General features: G+C 47.0%; 1 long non-coding RNA gene across 1 annotated transcript; it reads left to right on the top strand.

Annotated features, from left to right (window-relative positions):
• Positions 1-2,280: 2,280 nt before the first annotated feature.
• On the top strand, positions 2,281-15,733 carry LOC143843651 (uncharacterized). Its single transcript, XR_013233632.1, has 3 exons — positions 2,281-2,345; positions 3,081-3,233; positions 15,642-15,733. It is a non-coding gene; the product is annotated as an uncharacterized LOC143843651 (long non-coding RNA).
• Positions 15,734-22,609: the final 6,876 nt, after the last annotated feature.

Raw genomic sequence — 22,609 nt, 5'->3', positions numbered from 1 at the left:
GGCCCGGTGAGGGGGGGGGGTAGTTTACTTCTCTACTCTCAACCACTGCCCTAACGCTCTCTGATCGCTATGGTAATGTTTAAACATCCCTTCAAAATAAGATACAGACACGCCACAACAATGAACATAAGGAACATTTTATTTTCATGGAAATTTTAACTCATGACAAATCAATGGGAACCCTGAGCTTGTTTCTCTGCAATGAGATAGTCCCATCTGGGAGTGATGGGAGACAATGACACAGTGTGTTGTAAAGGGCTGGGGGGGGGAGAGAAGGTGTCATTTGGGGCCCACCTCCAATTAGTCGAAGGACCACGTGGTCGGCAGCCCACAGGTTGGGGATCGCTACTTTAGAGGGCCCTCCTTAATTAAACCAACTGCAACCTTTTTATTTATTTCTTAAATTTGTGTTCCATCTTGTCTCAAGTGACTTTTGATTTGTTTCCAGTGACAACTGAAGGTGAAGCTCTTGACGTTCAAAGCCATATATGGTTGAGACCAAGATATATGAACGAACACCTCCTAACTTAAAAACCTTCCCAGTGATTCTGCGTGTCATCAGAAGTTCTATTTCAAGTGCCCTAGCTTCTGAGATTAGGCAGGGGGCTTTCTGAGAAGGCCTTCTCAGGCGTGTACTGTAGCTATGGAACCCTCTCCCCAGGGTCTGTCCCCTTCCGTTGTCGCCTTTCACCCTCAGGTGGAAGTTTTGTTTAGCGTTCTGTCAAGAATCCCTCCTTCTGGACTGATGTTTTGGTTTCATTCGTCTTTGTATATATTTTAGTGGTACTTTAAATTCTCATAATGATGTGTGTGTGTGGAGGCGGTGGGTGGGATCGTGATGGTTTTCAAATGTGATGTGGTCATGTACGTTTTCAGTTATTACTTTCAATTGTCCTGTATGTTTCACAATTATGACCCTTGTAAAGATAGAAAGGCAGGGAACGAATTATGTGAATGACTAAAATTTAAATTTAGGCAACTGTTAGAAGAAGAGTTGGTTTTCATGCTCAACATTTCACTGCCTGAAGAAGTCTCTCAAAGCAGCTTACAATGGCCCTCACCACAGATACCCTCTGAGGGAGGTGGGGCTGAGAGAGCTTCTGACAGGACTGCTTGGCTGGGGCAGTACTATCAGGGCTGTGACAAGCCCAAGGTCACTCAACTGGCTGCATGTGGTAGAGCAGGGAATCACACTTGGCTTGCCAGATTAGAATCTATCAGCCTTAACCACTCTACCACATTGATAACAGCAAGGGGATCTCCCAGAATTCTAACTGATTCTCAGTTAAAAGAGATCAGTTCCCCTGGAGAAAATGGCTGCTTAGGAGGATAGACTCCATGGCATTATATCCCATTGAGATCTTTCCATGCCCTCTGCCCTGCCCTCTCTGGGTTTCACCTCCAGAGGAGGGCAGCAAAGATGGAGAGGGGTTTGGAGAACAAGACATATGAAGAAAGGTTGGGGGAGTTTGGTCTGTTTAGCCTGGAGAGGAGACGACTGAGAGGGGATCTGATAACCAGCTTCAAGTATTTAAAAGGGTGCCATATAGAGGATGGAGCAGAATTGTTCTCTCTTGCCCCGGAGGAATGGACCAGAACCAATGGGATGAAATTAATTCAAAAGAAATTCCTTGTAAACATCAGGAAGGAATTTCTGACAGTTAGAGCGGTTTCTCCGTGGAACAGGCTTCCTCGGGAGGTGGTGGGTTCTCCATCTTTGGAAATTTTAAAACTGAGGCTGGATAGCCATCTGACGGAGAGGCTGATTCTGTGAAGGTTCAAGAGGGTGTCAGGTTACAGTGGATGAGCAACAGGGATGTGTGTGTCCTGCATAGTGCAGGGGGTTGGACTAGATGACCCATGAGGTCCCTTCCAACTCTATGATTCTATCCTTGCCAAGAATTTCCCAACCCTGAGCTGGCAACCCAAGTCACTGTTTTGGGAAGGGGAGGGGGTAGCCCTTCTTCCTATATAATTTCAGTGACCAAACCTGGCCCATTCCTTTGTCTTCTTTCCTCTTTTAAAGCTAATGGTCTTCTTAACTTATAGTTACATGGCTGCATTGCCTACCTTCAGCAGTGGTGATATTGCACGCTCTGGAATTCCAATTTTCATGCAGCTGTAGGTTAATCCCTAACCTTTTCTCTGTTTTAATACATTAAGGAATACATTTGGGATCTCAAAGCTGCCACTTTCTTGTACACTTTCCAGGTTAGCTCCACTGTGGCACTGATGCAGAGGCTGCCCTGTCGAGAATGATGGATGACCTCTTCAGGGTTATCAATCGTGGCTGCTCTTCCATCTTGATCGCACTTGACTTGCCAACAGCTCCTGACAGCCTGGAGGTTGGGTATGATAATTGCTTTGCAGGACTGTGATTAAAACTCTCTCAATTGGCTTATTAGTGGTTTCAATCCCCCATCCCCTTGTCTTGTCTTATGGGAAGCACCATTCATCCACCTAGATCGTGTTTCAGCTTATATCGGAAAGGTGGACAAGGTCATCTTGGAGATGGGGGACTGGCTTCACAAATGAGCTTAAACTTGCCCAAGGGCATTTTTGATATCATGAGACTAACACAGACTAAGTCTAGAATGTTGGGGTTGTCTGGTGGGAAGGCCATGGGACACGATTCTGCATAGTCATTGATCATTTCCCTGGTTTGGGCAACTTTCCAAACTTTACAAGATATGTCAACTGGGGTTGTAAAATTCAGATGGTGCATTTGCAGGAGCAGTCCAAGACAGCACAATCATTTGGAGAGTGCATGTGCAGTGTGGAGGGGAGATCAGTGTTCAATTACTTTAATACCCATGCATTGTATATGTTTGTAGGACACCTTTCATTCGTGGCACAGTGCTGTACACTTTGACAAAAATGTGCACATGTGAACAGTCAAGTCATAATCAATTTATGGCAACCCCAGCTAGAGTTTTTCAGGGCAAGTGAGAAGCAGAGGTAGTTGGCCATGGCCTTCCTCTGAGGTATCTTCCTTGATGGTCTCCCTTCCAAGATTAACCCTGCTTAGCTTCCAAGATTTAACAAGATCAGACTATACCATGAGATCTTTCCTCCCACAGGTCACAGGTGTGTGTGTAAAGTGCTCTCAAGTTGCAACTGACTTATAGTCACCCCAGCTCAGCCAGGAATCTGGATGTGGTCTTGATGCTGCCTTCTCAATGGATGCTCAGGTCATCTGAGTAGCCCAGCTGGTGTTTTACCATCTGTACCAGGTGAGGCTACTAGCACCTTATTTGGCCTTGGAACCCCTAGCCACAGTGATCCATGTGATGATCATCTCAAGATTGTATTTCTTTAACTTGCTCTACACAGGCCTTCTCTTGTCCTTGACCCAAAAACTATAGTTGGTACAAAATGCAACTGCTAGGGTTCTCACTAGAACACCTTAGAGAGCCCATATCCAGCCCGTGTTGGGGCAGCAGCATTGGTTGCCAGTTGAATTCTGGATCAAGTTCAAGAGTTCTGATTTTGACCTTAAAGGTCAGTTTGAGTCAGGGGTAGGATATCTGAGGATCTATCTAACTCCTTATGCCCCTCACAGGGTTCTTTGCTCTGTGAAATTTAATAGGCTGGTGATCCCTTGCCCGTGCGAAATTCACCTGGCCTCAGCCAGGGCCAGGGCCTTTTTGGAATGAGCTCCCAGAAGAGATGATGGCCTTGATGAAACTAACACCATTCCTCAGGGCCTGCAAGATGTAGCTCTTCCACTAGGCATTCGGTGGAGGCCAAGCTAGGAAGATCTTGAGCTCCTCCTCCAATTGCTCCAATTTTTAACATCTTATCCGGAAATATAGCAGATGGGGGGACTAGACATAGGAGTGGAGTATTTGATTTTAATTTTGGATGTTAGGTTTGTTATTTTTAATATTGTATTTTATTTTATATTTGCTGTCAGCCACCACAGGTTGGCTAGACCAGGTGCAGTGGCCTATAAATTAAATTAATCAAATACTAACTAAAAAAATAAGGGGCTTTCAAGGGGCGTACGAAACTGAGGAGCTCTGCCACTGCCTTCCTTTTCAGATCCATCCTTAGAAGCCTAGTACAAACACTGCTTAGCTCCCAAGATCTGATGAAACCGGGTTATCCTGTGCCTTTTTCCTTCCCATGACAAATACCTAGGAATACAAAAATTGGTGTGAAAGCAAAAACACCATAATTGGTAGGGAAAAAGCAAGCACTTAAATGCTGCAATTTGTTAGAAATTTCCTTCTTATGGATACACATTTCCTAAGACTACCAGGCAAGTCCAGAAACTTTTGAACAGAGCCACCCTGGTTCAGAGCTTGGAGCTGTTATAGAAGGGGACCTCATGTTTCCATGACTACCTTATCTCTTGTGAAGAGTAGTGTTGTTGATCAACACCATTCCCTTAAGCTGGACAATGTAGGAGGAGGAGGAGGAGGAGGAGGAAGAACTGATTTTTGTACCCCATTTTATACTGCCTCAAGGAGTCTCAAAACAGCTTTTAATTGCCTTGCCTTCCTCTCCCCACAACAAAAACACCTCTGAGATCAGTGGGGATGAGAGAGCTCTGAGAGGACTGGGGCTGGCTGGAAGAGAGCTGATGGAATGTGGAGGTTCTGGCAGTCAGGGATGATGTGTAACATCAAGAGAGTTCCTTCCACAGGCCCTTGAGCAGACCAGTCCTCAGATGCCCCAGCTTGTTTGGTATGATGAAGATGAAGCGCCAGCATCACATTAACCCTGCCTGCTGCTGAGCTAGGGATTCACTAATGACAGTGAAACCAGGTTTATTTAGGCAAACAACCACCGATGCAGAAGTAGAGTGCCGCAGGTGGAAAAACACAGATTCCTTGACCAATCTGAGAAGAATCCAAATCATTACTCTATAACCCCCCAAAGCAATCCATTAATCCTATGTTACCTTGTAAAATCGAGGGGCCATTTTACCCAGCAAACAGCAGACTGAAATGCATGGGAATAGTGTAATCTGTGCCCCCTGCAGAGCTGTGATTAGAGAGTGATTAAAATGTAGAATTTGCTGCCAGAGGATGTAATGATGGGCACAGGAATGAATCACTTTAAAGGAAATTAGTTTCATGGAGGATATCAGTGGCTATTAGCTATGGTGATGGAGAGAAAACTTCACATTGGCCCATTATGCACGGCCGCCGAAACAGCGATTTCGGGTCACATGGAAAACGCAGAGGGGGAAGACGCAAAGCACACCGGTGATGCACGGGATGGGGTGCGATGGCGGCAAAACCCAGAATAACCGATTATGCACACGGTGATCCCGGCGCCACTTCTGGTTGCGCCCCGGTCACCCGGAAGCTGCGCTTTCTTCCGAGTTTTGCTATCGCGGCTTTTTCGGCGGCATGCACCGAAGCTGCGGCTGGTTGCAGCCGGCACCGTGCATTATCCGTGATTTTAGTCACCGCCATTCCACCCCGAATGTGTGTTATTCCCCCCGTGTATAATGGGTCATTCAGAGGCTTCTGAACTCCAAAGCCAGGAGGCAACCTCAGAGGAAGGCCTAAGCTTCTACACCCTGTTGTTTGGCATCTAGAGCAGGGGTAATCAACCTGTGGCCCTCCAGATGTCCATGGACTACAATCCCCACGAGGCCCTGCCAGCAAATGCTGGCAGGTGCTCATGGGGATTGTAGTCCATGGACATCTGGAGGACCACAGGTTGACTATCCCTGATCTAGAGGAACTGGTTGGCCACTGAGTGTGACAGGATGCTGGGCTAGATGGACCACTGGTTTGATCCATCAGGGCTCTTCTGATATCCTAATGAATGTCTTGCCCCCCCCCATGCCCTGTTGTTGGCCTTCCAGAGGAACTGGGTGGCCACTGTGTGAGACAGGATGCTGGACAAGATGGACTGTTGGTCTGATCCAGCAGGGCTCTTCTGATGTTCTTATGTAACTGGGGCCCAGAAGCCCAGTCATGGGACTGGTTAATCCCATGACATTCCCATTTGTCCACCCCTTTCTGAGAAGTGGTAACCATCTTTAGCATTAGCGAGACATTTGGTCCACAGCAGTTTTGGATGTTTCGAGTTGGAGGTGGCCTTCTTTTCTCCATAAGGCCAAATGTGCCAGCTGATGCCAGCTTTGTCCAGCTCCACTTTGGTGGATAGTGACAGACATATTTGGTTTCCCCTATGCTGCTCCTGCAGCCTAGAGACAGAATCAGGGGAAACAGAATGACAGCCACATAGTTCAATCCTCAGCCTTCACTATACAAGAAATCCAATGTTGCTTCCCCTCACTAGTTAATTAACCCAGCCTTCCCCAAAATACTGAGGATGTAGTGAGGTATAGGGACTATAGAATTGGATAGGGGATGGACTCTGAAGAACAAGACTCAATGGCAGGGGTAGTCAAACTGCGGCCCTCCAGATGCCCATGGACTACAATTCCCAGGAGCCCCTGCCAGCATTCACTGGCAGGGGCTCCTGGGAATTGTAGTCCATGGACATCTGGAGGGCCGCAGTTTGACTACCCCTGCTCAATGGTATACTGGTTTTTCTGATGGAGTGTCCCAATGCCCAGTAACTGGCACACTGCTATCCTTTCCCAAAACCTCAGAGCAGAAAGGTTGGAGAAAGATTCGAGAAAAGCTGTGGGCATTCCAAGAAGTGCATGAATGCACCACCATGCTACGTGGAAGTTTGTGTGTGTGTGTGTGGGTCACTTTTCGAGAGCATTGAACTGTCTAGCATTCTCCACGAAATGAAGATGACAACTCTTAAGATCAGGATGTGGAAGCCTGGTCATGATAACTGAAGCGCTCAAAAGATTGCCCATGGTTTTGTGGCATTTGGGGTGGTTTTCATAAAAGGTAAGATGTGGCTTCGGGTCTGTGCTGTACATATATATGTTGTTCCTAAGTAGATGTGATTTTTTTTTGGGAAGTTCTGTGCTGACAGCAATTAGAATGATGAACGCTCAGAGTACAACTAATGTACCCTGGAGTGCTGACACACTCAGTAGCTGCACAATTACCAGGAGACCTAGGAAATCACTTAATAATGGGACGGAACCGTATTGTTGCAATCTCTCCTGCAAAGCGTTTGTGGGTTTTGTTAGCTGTGGGTTCCTTCCACACCTGAACAGCTTGTGGTCTACCACAATGAATGCACCCCTCATAATATATCATGACTACTTGATAACCCCTCTGTTTTTGCAAACTGAGGAAAGCAAAGGCAAAATCAGAGGTGCCATGAGACTCTGTCATAAAGGGCAGGTGGACTGTATTTGGCTTGTGTTCTTTGACAAAAAGTCCAGTAACGAACAATGGAGGTATGACCGTGGCTCAGCAATAGACTTCTGCATTGCACAGAGAAGGTCTCAGGTTCCGTTTCTGGCATCTCATTAAAAGGATCCCATAGTGGGTGACAGTGGGAGCGATCGAGGGCAAAAGAAGAAGGGGACGACAGAGAATGAGGTGGCTGGATGGAGTCACTGAAGCAGTAAAGGTAAAGGTATCCCCTGTGCAAGCACCGAGTCATGTCTGACCCTTGGGGTGATGCCCTCCAGCGTTTTCATGGCAGACTCAATATGGGGTGGTTTGCCAGTGCCTTCCCCAGTCATTACCGTTTACCCCCCCCCCCAGCAAGCTGGGTACTCATTTTACCGACCTCGGAAGGATGGAAGGCTGAGTCAACCTTGAGCCGGCTGCTGGGATTGAACTCCCAGCCTCATGGGCAGAGCTTTCAGACGGCTGCCTTACCAGTAGGTGCAAACCTATTATTATTATTATTATTATTATTATTTAATTTCTAGACCGCCCTTCTCCCAATAGGTCTCAGGGCGGTTTACAACATAAATAGTTAAAACACAATAAAATCCCCATAAAAACCCCAATTAAAAGTTACATATAACATATCACATAACATATAGCGGCGGTGGTCACAATTCTGATCTTAGTTCAGCCTGGTGGAGAGAATAATGTTCAGAAGAGGGTGGCACCAATACAATAGATCTAGCCATGATCTCGGTGTTAGAGATCTCAATATTGGAGGGGATCCTCTGATGGGTTAGTGGGAGAGCTGCCCTGGCCTCAACCATATGCCTGGCGGAAGAGCTCCGTCTTACAGGCCCTGCGGAAAGCTGGTAGATCCTGCAGGGCCCTTAGCTCTTCTGGGAGCTCGTTCCACCAGGTTGGGGCCAGGACTGAAAAGGCCCTGGCCCGGGTCGAGGCCAGGCGCACATCCCGTGGGCCCGGGACAACCAGTAAATTCATACCCGCAGAGCGGAGTGCCCTACGGGGGGCATAAGCAACCAAGCGGTCCCGCAGGTAGATGGGACCCAGACCGCGTATAGCCTTAAAGGTCAATACCAATACCTTGAATCTGATTCGGAAACAGACTGGTAACCAGTGCAGATGACGAAGCACCGGCTGAATGTGGGCCCTCAAAGGTGTTCTAGTGAGGACCCTGGCAGCCGCATTTTGGACCAGCTGTAACTTCCGAGTCAAAGACAAGGGAAGGCCCGCGTAGAGCGAGTTACAGAAGTCTAATCTGGAAGTGACCGTTGCATGGATCACTGTGGCCAGGTGTTCCGAGGACAGGTAGGGCGCTAGTAGCCGGGCTTGGCGAAGATGGAAAAATGCTGTCCGAGCTACATTGGTGACCTGAGCCTCCATAGAGAGGGAGGCATCAAATGTCACTCCCAAATTCCTGGCAACTGGTGCAGGTGTTAATTGCACCCCGTTCAGGCATGGGAGGCGCGCTTCCTGGTCCTGCCCTTTTCTGCCCAGCCACAGGACCTCCGTCTTGGAGGGGTTGAGTTTCAGGCGACTCTGCCTGAGCCATCCAGCTACCGCTTCCAAACAGCTGGCAAATGTATCCGGGGTGGAGTCCGGCCGGCCGTCCATTAGGAAGTAGAGCTGGGTGTCATCCGCATATTGGTGGCAACCCAGCCCATAGCCCCGGACCAGCTGGGCTAGAGGGCGCATATAGATGTTAAAAAGTGTGGGAGAGAGTATCGCCCCCTGCGGAACCCCACAAGGGAGCTCACAAGGGCTCGACAAACTCTCCCCCATCGCAACCCTCTGCGTCCGGTTCTGGAGGAAGGAGACCAGCCATTGAAGCGCAGTCCCCCTTATTCCAGCTCCGGCGAGGCGGTGTACCAATAACTCGTGGTCGACCACATCAAATGCGGCTGACAGGTCTAGAAGCACGAGAATGGCGGAGCCGCCCCGATCCAGCTGGCGCCGGATATCATCCATGAGGGCGACCAGCACGGTCTCCACCCCGTGGCCAGGGCGGAAGCCAGACTGGTATGGGTCGAGGGCCGAAGTTTCATCCAAGAAACCTAGGAGTTGGTCCGCTGCGGCCCGCTCTATCACCTTACCCAGAAACGCCAAATGCGAAACTGGGCGGTAACTGGCGGGGTTCCGCGGGTCCAATGATGGCTTTTTCAGTAAGGGGCGTACCACTGCTTCCTTAAGCCCCTTGGGAAACTCTCCAGATGTTAAGGAGAGGTTGACAATCTCCCTCAAGGGGCCTCCTATCCGCTGGTCGCCCGATTTGAGCAACCAGGACGGACAGGGATCCAAGGGGCAAGTGGTCGCCCTCACTGAACCCAGTAACTTGTCCACTTCGGTTACAGAGAGCCGCCTGAAGCCATCAAACACTAACCCCCTTGACGGCCACGGAGCTTCCAGTTCACTAACTGTATCAATCGTGGCAGGTAGGTCACGGCGGAGCGACAGGACTTTGTCCGCAAAATAGCTTGATAATGCCACACAGCTCAATTCCAATTCCCTTATCGTTTGTCGCCCTTCTTCCAGGGCGGTAAGTGATCTAATTACCTTAAATAATTGTGCTGGGCGAGAGCTTGCGGACGCGATTTCTGCGGCGTAGAAGTCTCGTTTCGCCGCTTTCACCGCATTCTCATACGCCTTCATAAGCGTGCGATGAGATGTCCTTGTAGCTTCGTCACGAGTCTTCCTCCACACTCGCTCAAGCCGTCTCACTTCCTTCTTCCTCTCCCGAAGCTCCTGGGAATACCATGGAGCCTGTTTGAGGCGAAGGCGGAGAGGGCGCCTAGGAGCAATCTCGTCAATGGCGGCCGTAAGGCGGGACTGCCAGTCCTCCACCAAGGCCGTCAACGAGGTGCCGGAGGGCATCGGGTCCCGCAGGGCATTCAGGAATCTCTCAGATTCCATGAGTCTCCGCGGGCGGACTAGAATACGTCCGTCACCCAAACGGAGAGGGGGTGGTATCCTCAGTCGAGCCTTCAGGGCATGGTGGTCTGACCATGGAACGATGTTATTCGCCACCAGATCTACCGCTACACCTGCACCAAAGATCAAATCGAGGGTGTGACCAGCCTGATGGGTGGGACCAGCAACAATCTGCGAGAACCCTAGTGTCTCCATGGCTGACACTAGATCCAGGCCAAGTCCTGAAGACGGCGCATCCGCATGAACGTTGAAGTCCCCCAAAACTAAAAGTTTTGGGTACTGCAACGTCCAGGCAGCCACCGCCTCCAGCAGGCCTGGCAGGGAATCGGGCGGAGCAGTGGGTGCTCGGTACACCAACCAGATCGCCACGTTCTCGACCGATTCCCACCCAAGACCGACACACTCAATCCCCGGAATCGTTGGCGCAGGGAGAGCCCTGAAGGAGAAGGTCTCTCTGACCAGAATTGCCACCCCCCCTCCCCTCCCATGGAGCCGGGGTTGATGCAGGACGGAAAACCCAGGCGGTGCCAGATCTTTCAAGGCGACGGTCTCGCCTTCGCGCACCCAGCTTTCCGTCACGCAAGCCAGGTCAGCCTCATGCCTTACGAAGTAATCCCGCAGGGTTGAGGACTTGTTGTTTATTGACCTGGCATTGCATAGGATCAACACCGGTTCCACCCTAGCCCTCTCCCCCATGAACCTGGGGATGGGACGAAGATTTGAAGGGCAACGTCCATATCGACCAGGCCACCGTCCGTGGAAATTCCACGGCCGGGGCCTTCTTGGACCTACGTATGTCGTTGCCCCCCTATTATTGAATCTCCTCCCACCGCTATGTTTGCCTTGGCCCAGAAGAACTGGAATTATAGCCCCGGGCCGGATCCCCATCTCAATGGCCACACTCTCTTCCCTAGGCCACCATGTAGGGCAGTCCTTCATCTAGTAGTTCTAATAGCTGTCTAAAAACCTCCCAACCCAATCCCTCCCGTCCCAATCCCCCCTCAAAAAACCCTCCCTCAAACCCACCCTCGACTAACTACAGCTATACTGGTCCCACCCACTAGCTATCCAGGGTGTTATACCGAGGATCCAGCTGAGTACCCAGCTGCTCTCCTCTGGTCGTCCACCCCTACCTGACACTCTGGAAAAATAAATCCTGTCCCCCAACTGAATAGAACTTAGTCAGAACCTAAATGGACTTTGGGGAATGGTAGAGGACAGGAAGGCCTGGAGGATCATTGTCCATGGGGTCGCATTGGGTTGGACATGACTTTGCACCTAACAACAACAACAAAATTGGGTGATATAAAACATCTCTATTTGAAATGCTCAGAGTAGGCAAGACAGACCTTGATGGACCAACGGGCTTAGTAGACATTAGCTTCATGCATTCTAGATTCATGATATAATTTCTGACAGGACCATAATCAACCCCTACTGTTACAACTTGGTGTAGAAATTAGGAGTGCGGACTTCTACTCTGGCGAGCTGGGTTTGATTCCATGCTCCTCCACATGCAACCAGCTGGGTGACCTTGGGCTTGCCAAGGCACTGATAAAGCTGTTCTGACCGAGCAATGATATCAGGGCTCTCTCAAGAACTCCACTTCAGAAATTACACTCACTGGTGAGTAAATTTCTCACCAGACTTTCCAAAGAATAAAGTGGGAGCCCCCTGCACCAACAGCTGAGAAAGAGAATCCACAGCATTTTGGCATGTTGCTCAATCCCTTACAGGTACTCCACCTCAGCACACAAAATGGTGGCTGCATAGTCCAATACTCAACCCCATTATACAGGAAATCCAAAGCTCCTTCACCTCACTAGTTTCCTGAAAACATTGAGGATGTAGTGAGGTATAGGGACTATAGGACTGGGTAGGGACTGAATGGTTGAGATGATTTAACCATGAAGAACAAGAATTGCAGCACCATACTGGCTTTTCTGATGGAGTATCCCAGTGCCTTATTACTGCCACATCCACTCTCAATTATCTTAGATTCCCATGAAGATAGAATATACACAGTTGATTATTCTTTGCCAGAACATTAATCTGAATCCTCACACAGGTTATCTCCAACTAAATTCTCCTAATGGTTTAATAAATACCATCTTTCTTTAGAAAAATGAATGCTATTAATCTCCATATACCTTTTAGCCCGGTGATTGTTCAGATTTCTCCACGGTGAAAAAGAAAATGCAGCAGAACACACTATAGTCTCAGTTCATTTCCTGGCAGTGTGTACATAAACAACATTTATCACAATAAATATCAGGATGTCCACATACTTGGCTGGTAGTATCAGTTCCTCTTTTCATATCCAAGGATCTAAGTAAACGACCTGATTTTTCTATATCATTTTTCTGGTATGCTTTATCTTATTAATGTTACTCCAGTGTGTTGTGTGAGGCCTTCTCATACATGTAAGTAGGTCTCTGGAGATCTGGATATGATGGTCATTCTGACTCCATGCAATTGGAATGGCTTGGGTGGACAAGAGAGAAACAACATCCACAATTTTCTCCAACATAAAAATTAGATGGTTTGACTGAATGAAGGAAATCATGACCTTCAGTTTGCAAGTCATGGTCAAGGCTGTCAATGATAGGATGTTTTGGAGGTCAATAATCCATAGGTTCACTGTAAGTTGGAAGCAGCTCAATGGCATGTAACACACAACAATCCCAGCTGCACGGCACAATACAGACTACCGTCTTTTCTACTCTCAGTGTGTGGTGGATTCAATCTTCTGAAAGTAGAACTGCCAACCCCCCCCCCAAGTCATGGCAGAGGATCCCCACACAAACTCATTGGTGTTGAAATTGTGATGAAGTCACTTCCAGGGGAAACCTGGAAACAGCTGCAGCAGCACTAGGAATCACTGGAAACTATTGTAAAACCATAGAGCAGGGGTAGTCAAACTGTGGCCCTCCAGATGTCCATGGACTACAATTTCCAGGAGCCCCTGCCAGCGAATGCTGGCAGGGGCTCCTAGGAATTGTAGTCCATGGACATCTGGAGGGCCACAGTTTGACTACCCCTGCATAGAGTTTTTATGGATTTGTAGAACTATCATAATCACTTCCAGGTTTTCTCCATAACATCATCATGCTCATGATGCCACTGCCCATTTTATGGGTGCCAGTCTCAGCTTGACAGCCCCATGGGAGGGGATGGGTGCAAAACCAGCCTTACCACATTTGGGGCAGAAATATATACCACTGTCTGCCTCTCTTAATTCCAATCTCTACCTATGCAGCTGCATCCTGTCCTGCTTTTTGCTCACTCTGAGGCACGAAGGAGAGTTAAGAAGTCAAAAACGTTAAAGGATCACTTTTCAATGGGCAAACGTCCTCAATGCCAGTATTTTCAAGTCAAGCGGCGTGCTATATTTCTTCTCCTCTTTTAAGCCCTCCACCATCTGTGTAAGACACTCATCCACACCAACCCCTGACCTCAGAATCTTTTAATATATATCGATTTATCTTTGGCAGTTTGACGGAGCGAGTGTTTAATCTCAGCTGTAGCCTCCAAAGTGTTTCCCATTCAGAGGAGGGGGAAAAAAAATCTCCATGGCTGGCAGCGTTATTATCCGACATAAATCAGAGCGCATTTAGAGTTTTGATAAAAGCATCCAATAAACTTTTGGTCTCCCTCATAAAAACACGAACAGTCGGCTTCCCGTTCATCGCTATCCTCGCCATTTGGAATATTAGCGAAGTGGTGATTTGGAGACGTATTACGAGGCCCCGAGAGTCATTCTCCTTTTCTTCTGTTTGCTCATCTTTAACCTTTGCCACCCACCCAAAGAGTAAAACAGCCACAGCGACTCAGGGAGAAATGTTGAATATTGATGTTATGCTTACCGACCTACGACAGCTCTTTATTTGGTCGGAAACACTGTCAAAATGCATTTTGAAATAATGCTTATGGATAACAGTTTGCCAAGATGTTTTCTGGGATGGCGTTTGTGTGTCTGTTTGAAATTATGCTGGATAAACCTGCCTGGTGGAATGAGCTCCCGGGAGAGCTAAAGGTCCTGACGGAACGATCCAGTTCCACTGGGCCTGCAAAATGGAGCTCTTCCACTGGGCATTCAGTTGAGGCCAGGATGCTGTTGCCATTTAATGGTTCCTCCTCTATAGAACCACAACCCTGCTACAAAACAGCATATACAATGCTAGAGACCATGATATGTATTATTAATACAAGCAGCCAATTCCGTATTGTTTACTGTAAATGGATGTTTTATTGGAATTGTTTTATTGGAACTGTTTTTATTGATTGTACTGGTTCTTACGATTGTGAGATGCCACCAGCTGGTTGTGCCAGGAGCAGTGGGATAATATTCTAATCTAATAAATAAATATCAGTCAGTCAGTTTGGGGGAACCTGTGTATGAAGAGGGAAACTCAGAGTGGAGGTTCACCTCCTCACCATTCCTAGTGTTCTCTACACTTCTAGCTATGGCTGGCTTCCTTTGCACTTCACCTTCTGCCCGGCTTGGCTGACCTTCCTAGCCTGCCTAGGCTTCCCCCTGACCCACACCTATCTCGCTGTTAACCTCTCCAGCTCATGAATCAAGGGGGAGGGAGAGAGGTGATCATGGACACAAGCAAAAGTCAGATCCAATTTGCCCTCTTCAGTTGCTGTCAACCAGATTCTTGGGTGCTCTTTGTCTGAAATTCTCTTGTAGATGATTTAAGGTGTTTCAAAGTGAACAAGAAGCAGGAAAACAATTTTGCCCACTTGTTTAGCTGTTAGTTTGCGTGGCTGCCTGAATACCTGGAAGTTCTTGTGATCAGACCACACTTCAAAGGTGGACACCGCGTTCTGGCCCCTGTAATCTGTACAGAGCCTTAAGAAGCCATCTTTTCTCAACTTTTTTACTGTTGAAAAAGCCCTGAAACATTCTCCAGGCTTTGAGAAATCCCAGAAGTGGCACGGTAGTGCAGAATATGGTTGGGAAGTATAGGGCCCTGGGATACCTCCCCACCCCACCCCCTCCAGGCCCATCATTGGCCATTTTGGGAGGGGGTGGTTGGGTCAACATGACCATGTATGGTCATACCACCCAATAAATACTTAAATTATTTCATATATTGTTGTTGTTGTTGTTGTTGTTGTTAGTTGTGAAGTCCTGTTCGAACCATCGCGACATATGAAATTAACCCCCACCCATTAAGGAAACCCTGGTTGAGAAAGCTTGCTTTATAGCATTACATCTATGCTGAGTTTCTTCCCATCCACAAGTTATGCCCTCCCCTGCCCTCCCCCTGAATCCCTAGGAATTTCTCAAACTGGAGTTGACAACTGTATAATCTGCTGCTAGACTGCACAACGTTTGACAGCAGATGGGTGAATCATATGCCTTTATGTACATGGGAAATTAGCATGTGAACTTTCTATCATACTGCAACCTGATGAAGAAATATTACCCATCTCATTCCACAGGTCCAACATGGAAACTGCATCCTGATTTTAAAAAGTCAGCCATGGACTGTGAATCACTTATTAGAAGAAGAAGAAAAAAACCCTACAGAGCATTTCTGAATACAAGGCTTTCATTAACTTCAAATAATTGATGTGCTGTACCCGTAAATGCATCAATTTATCCCAAACACTTTCTACTTAATGTTCCTAGATTTAATTTATTGTAGGTCTAGCTCAGTGGTCAATGTCTGTCTAGAATTAGAACAGGCAAGGGTGAGATGACAGCAGTCATTTGTTCTGGTAATAGAGAAAATTATCATGGAGAAGCAAACCAGCAACCTTGAACATCCCCATCCCCACCCCAGCATGGGCAAAGATGCTAAGGATTTTAGGATGGTTGATGGTTGGCCAGAGGAAACCCTAAGATTAACATGGGATGATAGCAGGATGGGAAATCTGAGTGGAGGAAGGTGCTGTCCGTCAATGCAGACTGTTACAGGTAGGTGTAAAAAATGGCTTGCTTAGCCTGGCTGAAGAGAGAAGTGATTTGGAAACCTGCTTACCAACAATGGTACCTGACATAGAATCACAGAACCAAAGCATTGGAATTGGCCAATAGGCCATCTAGTCCACCCGCCCACCACTCAATGCAGGATCAGCCTAATGTTTTTGTCAATTTGCTGCTTGAAGACAACCAGGGAGCTCACCACCTCCTTAGCCAGCCTGTCCAGCTGCTGAATTACTCTGACTGTGTGTGTTTTTTTTGCTGATATGTAGCTGATACAGTTCTCCATGTAATCTAAACCCATTTCTGCAGATCCTATCCTCTGCTGGTATCAGGAACCTTTCCCTGCCTTCCTCCAAGACTTTCCACACCCGCAAAAATCAGTGCAAAGTTCAACTTAATGCTCTGTGGAATTATAAACATGTCACATAAAAATATCATGATTCAGGTACAGCTCCAAATGTGGTCACCGTTTACACCGCAGTTTGTGAATACTGGTAAAACCGGATTCCTCCCCATCCCCTGGAGGGAATTCACAGTTACCTAAGTGGAAGCTCAAAAGAGTTTATGCACATGAAAAATGGTACCCAGAATAAAACTTTGTTGGTCCATTATTTTTGACACTTCTTGGAGAACAGGTGAGAACAGGCCTAAAGATTGGAGATGGGTGAATGTTGTCCCCATCTTCAAAAAGGGAAAAAGGAGGATCCAAGTAACTACCAACTACCAAAATTTTTGTACAAATCATCAAACACTTGGTCCTTGAGCAGCTGGAACAGAGAGCCGTGATTTCTAAGAGTCAGCACGGGTTTCGCAAGAATAAGTCATGCCAGACCAACCTTATCTCTTTTTCAGGATCAGGGGAATGTGGTGGACATAGTTTATCTGGATTTCAGTAAAGCTTTTCATAAAGTTCCACATGATATTCTTGTTGACAAGTTGGTAAGATGCGGTATGGATCCTAATTCTGTGAGGTGGATTGATAACTGGTTGACAGATCGTACCCAGAGGGTACTTGTCAATGGTTCAGCATCCTCTTGGAGAAGAGTGACAAGTTGAGGATGGAGCAGAGTTGTTCTCTCTTGCCCCAGAAGGACGGAACAGAACCAATAGGATGAAATTAATTCAACAGAAATTCTGTCTAAACATCCGGAAGACGTTCCTGACAGAGCGCTTTCTCAGTGGAACAGGCTTTCTCGGGAGGTGGTGGGTTCTCCATCTTTGGAAATGTTTAAACAGAGGCTGGATAGCCATCTGACAGAGAGGCTGATTCTGTGAAGGTTCAAGGGGGTGACAGTGGATGAGCAACAGGGATGTGAGTGTCCTATATAGTGCAGGGGGTGGGACTAGATGACCCATGAGTTCCCTTCCAACTCTATGATTCTCAAGGTGCCACTGGGCTTAATTTTGTCCTATTGCTTCAGGCCAACACGGCTACCCACCTGATTCCATCTTCTTCTACATGTATTGCATTTGCTGATAACCATTCCTAAGCACAAACCTTTCCGAGGCCTCTCCAAGATATTTCCCCGGATGATTCTGCTGCCTGCAACGTCCAGCGCATTACGTAACCCCCAATTTTACCAAGTGATTTTTTTTTATAAGCACGGAACTTTGTTTAAACAAATGTCTGATAGCTTTGTCTTCTTACATAAACAGGTTGGGGTCAAATGGTAAGGATAAGCCCTGCAGGAAAACCCAGTCGTTTCTTGATGAGGCACTGATGACTCGCAAGGTGACAATTTTCCCCTCGAGTCACTACTGAATGAACTCTCCCGTAGTATCTGGGCACACAACCAAGCGGCCGGAAAAGCTCTTTCAGGTGAAACAATATGCGGTTCTAAAAGGTTTCTTGATGAGAATAAAGGTTGTCTCTTCCAGCCTTCGGGACCGAGTTAATTTCTTTATGCCAGGGGTAGTCAAACTGCGGCCCTCCAGATGTCCATGAACTACAATTCCCAGAAGCCCCTGCCAGCATTTGCTGGCAGGGGCTTCTGGGAATTGTAGTTCATGGACATCTGGAGGGCCGCAGTTTGACTACCCCTGCTTTATGCCCTCAGTCCCATTAAAAAATACATAACTTGTAGTTTCAGTAATGGGAGAAACCCTCTTGTTTTACATGCTTTGTGAGGGGGAGATCAACCTTCTGTGATGCTTTGTTATACTACAACTTCTTCGTTTTATGCCCAAGAAAACCCGCAGTTCTTTGTCTATAATGTAATTTACTATTACAGTATTTGCTGGCATATAAGACTACTTTCCCCCCCTGAAAAACATGCCTCCAAGTGGGGGGGTCATCCTATACGCTGGGTGCACTTCAGTTGGGATAGACATAGCTGCCCATAGTGGCCCATAGTACTGTAATGTAATGTAACAAACTCTATATTTTGAGTGGAAATGTTGGGAGGTCGTCTTATACACCCAATCGTCTTATACGCCATCAAATACGGTACTTTACTTTACTATTCCATATGGCCAGGGCTCCTCAACTGGTTTGAGTTTGTAGGTATCTTTGGAATTCGGAAAACTGCAGTGGGTCCAGGCACAAAATGGCTGCCACAAAAGAGTTGCTAGGGGTCTGCATTTGAATTTCCCTGAGGTGGAAATATACACATATAGGTATTTTGGGGGTATATTTCAGCATCCCAAAAGTATCTAGGATTTTTTCAGGAAAACAGTGGGGGAGGAATCTCAGAAAAATCTTAGATATTTTTAGGAACCAGGAAGATTGGAGGAAACATCTTCTGCAGTCCTCTAAACTAGCCTGGTTATTTGTTTGTTTGTTTATTTGTTTAATTTCTATACTGCCCTCCGTTGTGGCTCAGGGCAGTTTGAAAGAACTAAAGAAAAAAATTGGTGAAAACAGCTGAATGGATGGGAGACTGTTAGTTTAAAGAGACTGGCTGGTTTAAAGGGACTGAAGAAATATCACGGGAAATGGGTGAGACACATGAGCAATGTGCTACCACTGCTCAGCTGTGTTTTGCAGCATTGCCACTCCTGGATTCCCCCTCCCTTTCATCTCAGGCCTAGTGGACCCCAACAATTCAGGATTTCTGACAAATTTGAATACTTTGATGGGACTGAGATCTGGGACTTATTGGAAATCCCCCCAAAGAAAAGAAAAGGAAAGGAAAGGAAATGGGGGAGGGGGTATTCAATAGACCCAAACAAAAAACAACTAAACCAAAAAACTGCACATCTCTAATAGTTGCAAAAGATGGAGCCGGTTCACCTTCCGTCATGCAGCAACAAATGTCCACTGGCCAATCAGGAATCTTACTGGGTAAAAGCCCCCTCTGGTCCTATTTACTGCCGAAAGAAAAATTGATGGACACTCGGAAAATGTGTTAGCAGGCAGCATGGCCCTCACAGGGCACCACACTGGGGAACCCTGCCATAATCCACTGCTGGTCCATGACTGGATCTCCCCATGAGAACTTTCATTTGTTCCTTTTTCTCTAAATTTCAATCAAGGAAAAAGAATTACCTTGTCACACTTCACTTCAAAGCTACCAACTCACATCCAGTCGGGGTTCCACGACTGGATCCAGAAACATGTTGGTCAAACCAAAAAAAGAAGAAGAAGCATCTATCCCTGATTTCATTTCATTTCTTTCCATGGTGTGAGCGCATTTATCCTTTTCACCCTGCATAATCTGCCTGGGAAAAATAGCTTCCTCTCCTGAGCTTCAAACGCCATTAAGAGGCAAGGCTGAGTTCCCTGCCCTTTCTCTTTACCAGGATTAATGATGGCTCAGGTTGGTCAGTTTCTATAAAAGGGGAAGAGTTAAAACTAACCCCTTCCTCCCCCCCCCCTCCCCATTTGTTGTGGCTCTGATCCAACTTCCCTACATCCCTGCTGGTTAGGAACATAAACTGCTTACTGACAGATCCAAATTCACTGCCAAGCGGATTTAAACCTTTCTCTGCTTCTTGCCGTCAATGAGCTGAGAAGAGCCTAGCCCTGCTTGGGATGCCACTGCCAATAGCAGATCCCAGAATATCATTTGGCTGACATATGGTAACCAGCATGGGAAAAGGGGACAACAGGAGCATCAGGGAGCCTCATTCGACATACAGCAACGTGTCCACATCACTGTCCACATGACTCAGAAATGACAACGTCATGTCCGGGAAGTCAGGGTGTTGCTCTGGTATTTGAGCAAAAGCTCTATAGTAAATTTGGCTTCTACCATAGAGTTTTCGCCCAGATACCAGAGCATTGCCCGGATGCAATGAAATCCCTTCCGGGTCATGTAGGCAGTGGCATAGACATGTCACTACATGTCAGATAGAACACCCTCTTTTGCGGGGTAAGTTCCTGCTTGCTGGCCAGCTGGTCCATGGTGGAGTAATGTGGTCCAGCCATAGGGGACCCCTGACTCCACCAGGAGCTTTGGCAACCCTACATTTTGTCCTTATGTGGCTAAGTACATGTGTTCAGTAACTGTGAAGTCTCTCTACATACAGTAAAATGTTGCCAGCACCTGATCCCTGGAAGACCATTTTGCAGATGCAATGCCCCCTGGAGACACAGAAGTCAGGTCAAAGTAACATTTTAACAGTTTTTTTGTCTTGCTATTAATAAATATCTGAAAAAAATGCTTCCATATGAGGATGTGGATAGAGTAGTGGAAGAAGAAGAGTAGGGTTATTGATTATTATTCACCCCTGTACACCTGCAGTCATTTGTGCCTTGGGGCATTTGCAAAGGTCTCACCTTTGCCTACTGAACTCAAAATCCCCGCTCCAGTTCATCTCCTGAAAGACTGTTTCCTGCCTTCTTACACTGATTTCCCCATTTTTCAACATTATTTGTGTGCCACCATTTGTAGTTGACACATCCTGCATCTCTAAGTGGTTCTTAATGGCTGATAAATGGAGCAAAAGAAACAAGGAAATCATCCATACCAGCAATAAAATGGACAGATTCCCAATGACAACATGTAGACACAAACAAGGCAATGAAACCACATGTTTCTTTAACCCTATTCATCTAGGCCTCTTAAGGACCTGGAAGAGATTGGCTTCTAGGCATGCAAATAGGGCTGAGATGAAAATGGTGATTGATATAGCAGGGTGGATGTCATAAAGGTTCTGTTGCCACCCTAAAATCAGAGAAATTGATCATATCCACCTATACAGTTGCAAGAGAGGGAGATGGGGAATAGCTGATTTATCTTCTGCTGTGTTTCCATTTCCTACATGTTCCCTTCCATGCCAGGAAAGCATTTCAGAAGCTGAAAGCAGATATACAGGGGACCTTAGCCAATGGGCAATTGAAGCAGTTGCCCTGAGCTCTATGCTGGGAGGGACCCTGACTTCCCATGGCCTCACCCCCAATGGTGGTATATCACACAACCTGTGACATACTATAATGCCCTTTTATAGAGCTATGGCATGACCTACTTTCAAATACAGTCTACAGTTCTGGTCCAGGAATGCGGGCTAGGGTGCCACTAGTGTACTGATGAGACCCAGCTCTACCTATTGATGGATGGATACACCCCCCAGATCTTTTGGCCAGATGTCTGGAAGCTGTGCCACGATGGTTCTGACAGAGATGTCTGACGCTCGACCCCTAGAAGATGGAGGTCCCATGGCTAAGGAAGAAGGTGTCAGAAGAGGAGATGCATCTCTCTTGTCTTAATTGAGGACCATTAATAGCTTTGCACACCATCAAGAGTTTTGGGGTGACCTTTGGTACCTCTTTATCGATGGAGGCACAGGTCCCAAATGTGGTGCACAGGGTGTTTTACCACCTGTGAAGCGACTAGTGCCTACACCTGGCCATGGAAGAACTAGCCACAGTGTTCCTTGCAGCAGTCACCTGCAGGCTGGATTACCGCAACTCACTCACTTTCAGGGACGTATGGTATAGAAATGGAAGAAATCCATAAACAAAAGAGAGGAAGGGGCAAAAAATGTCTTCTTCCCCCTTACAGGAAGCAGTGCTTAAGAAGTATTAAGAAGCTGTGTTGGTAAGTCAACAAGGTAACCGTTTGCTACACAGACGTTTCATTATTCCATTGTAGGCTGCAAAGCTAAATATAGACGGGAAGCATCAGCAGGGCTACAAATGTCGAGGCTAAAGTCAGAAGTACCTGGTTAAAATCCAGCCGCTTTGTGAAGCAGTCAAAGCTGTTCAGTGCCATCTGGCAGCTGTACAGGAGGGAGGGGAGGGAGGATCCACTTTCTGCGCAGGTACGATTACGAGCACCACGCACAGCAAGACATGAAATATACATCCCATTTGAAGCACTGACATGCTGTAACATCACCGTAATGCCCTCGCAGATTCCGTTTTCATGTTTTCTGAAGGCTCTGATTTCACTAGCACATTCACAGGGAGTGGAAGAGGGGACCCTGACACCCACGCAATGATGTCTCTGAAAGATAAAACAGGTGTGCATGGTTCTAAAATAATGCCACACACGCTGTGAAATCGGATTGTCACATCCAGATTGGGAAGCTCCTGGAA

The sequence above is a fragment of the Paroedura picta genome, chromosome 8 (assembly GCF_049243985.1).
Source record: "Paroedura picta isolate Pp20150507F chromosome 8, Ppicta_v3.0, whole genome shotgun sequence".
NCBI classification, from domain to species: Eukaryota; Metazoa; Chordata; class Lepidosauria; order Squamata; family Gekkonidae; genus Paroedura; species Paroedura picta.
This window is presented reverse-complemented; position numbering and strand designations above follow the sequence as displayed.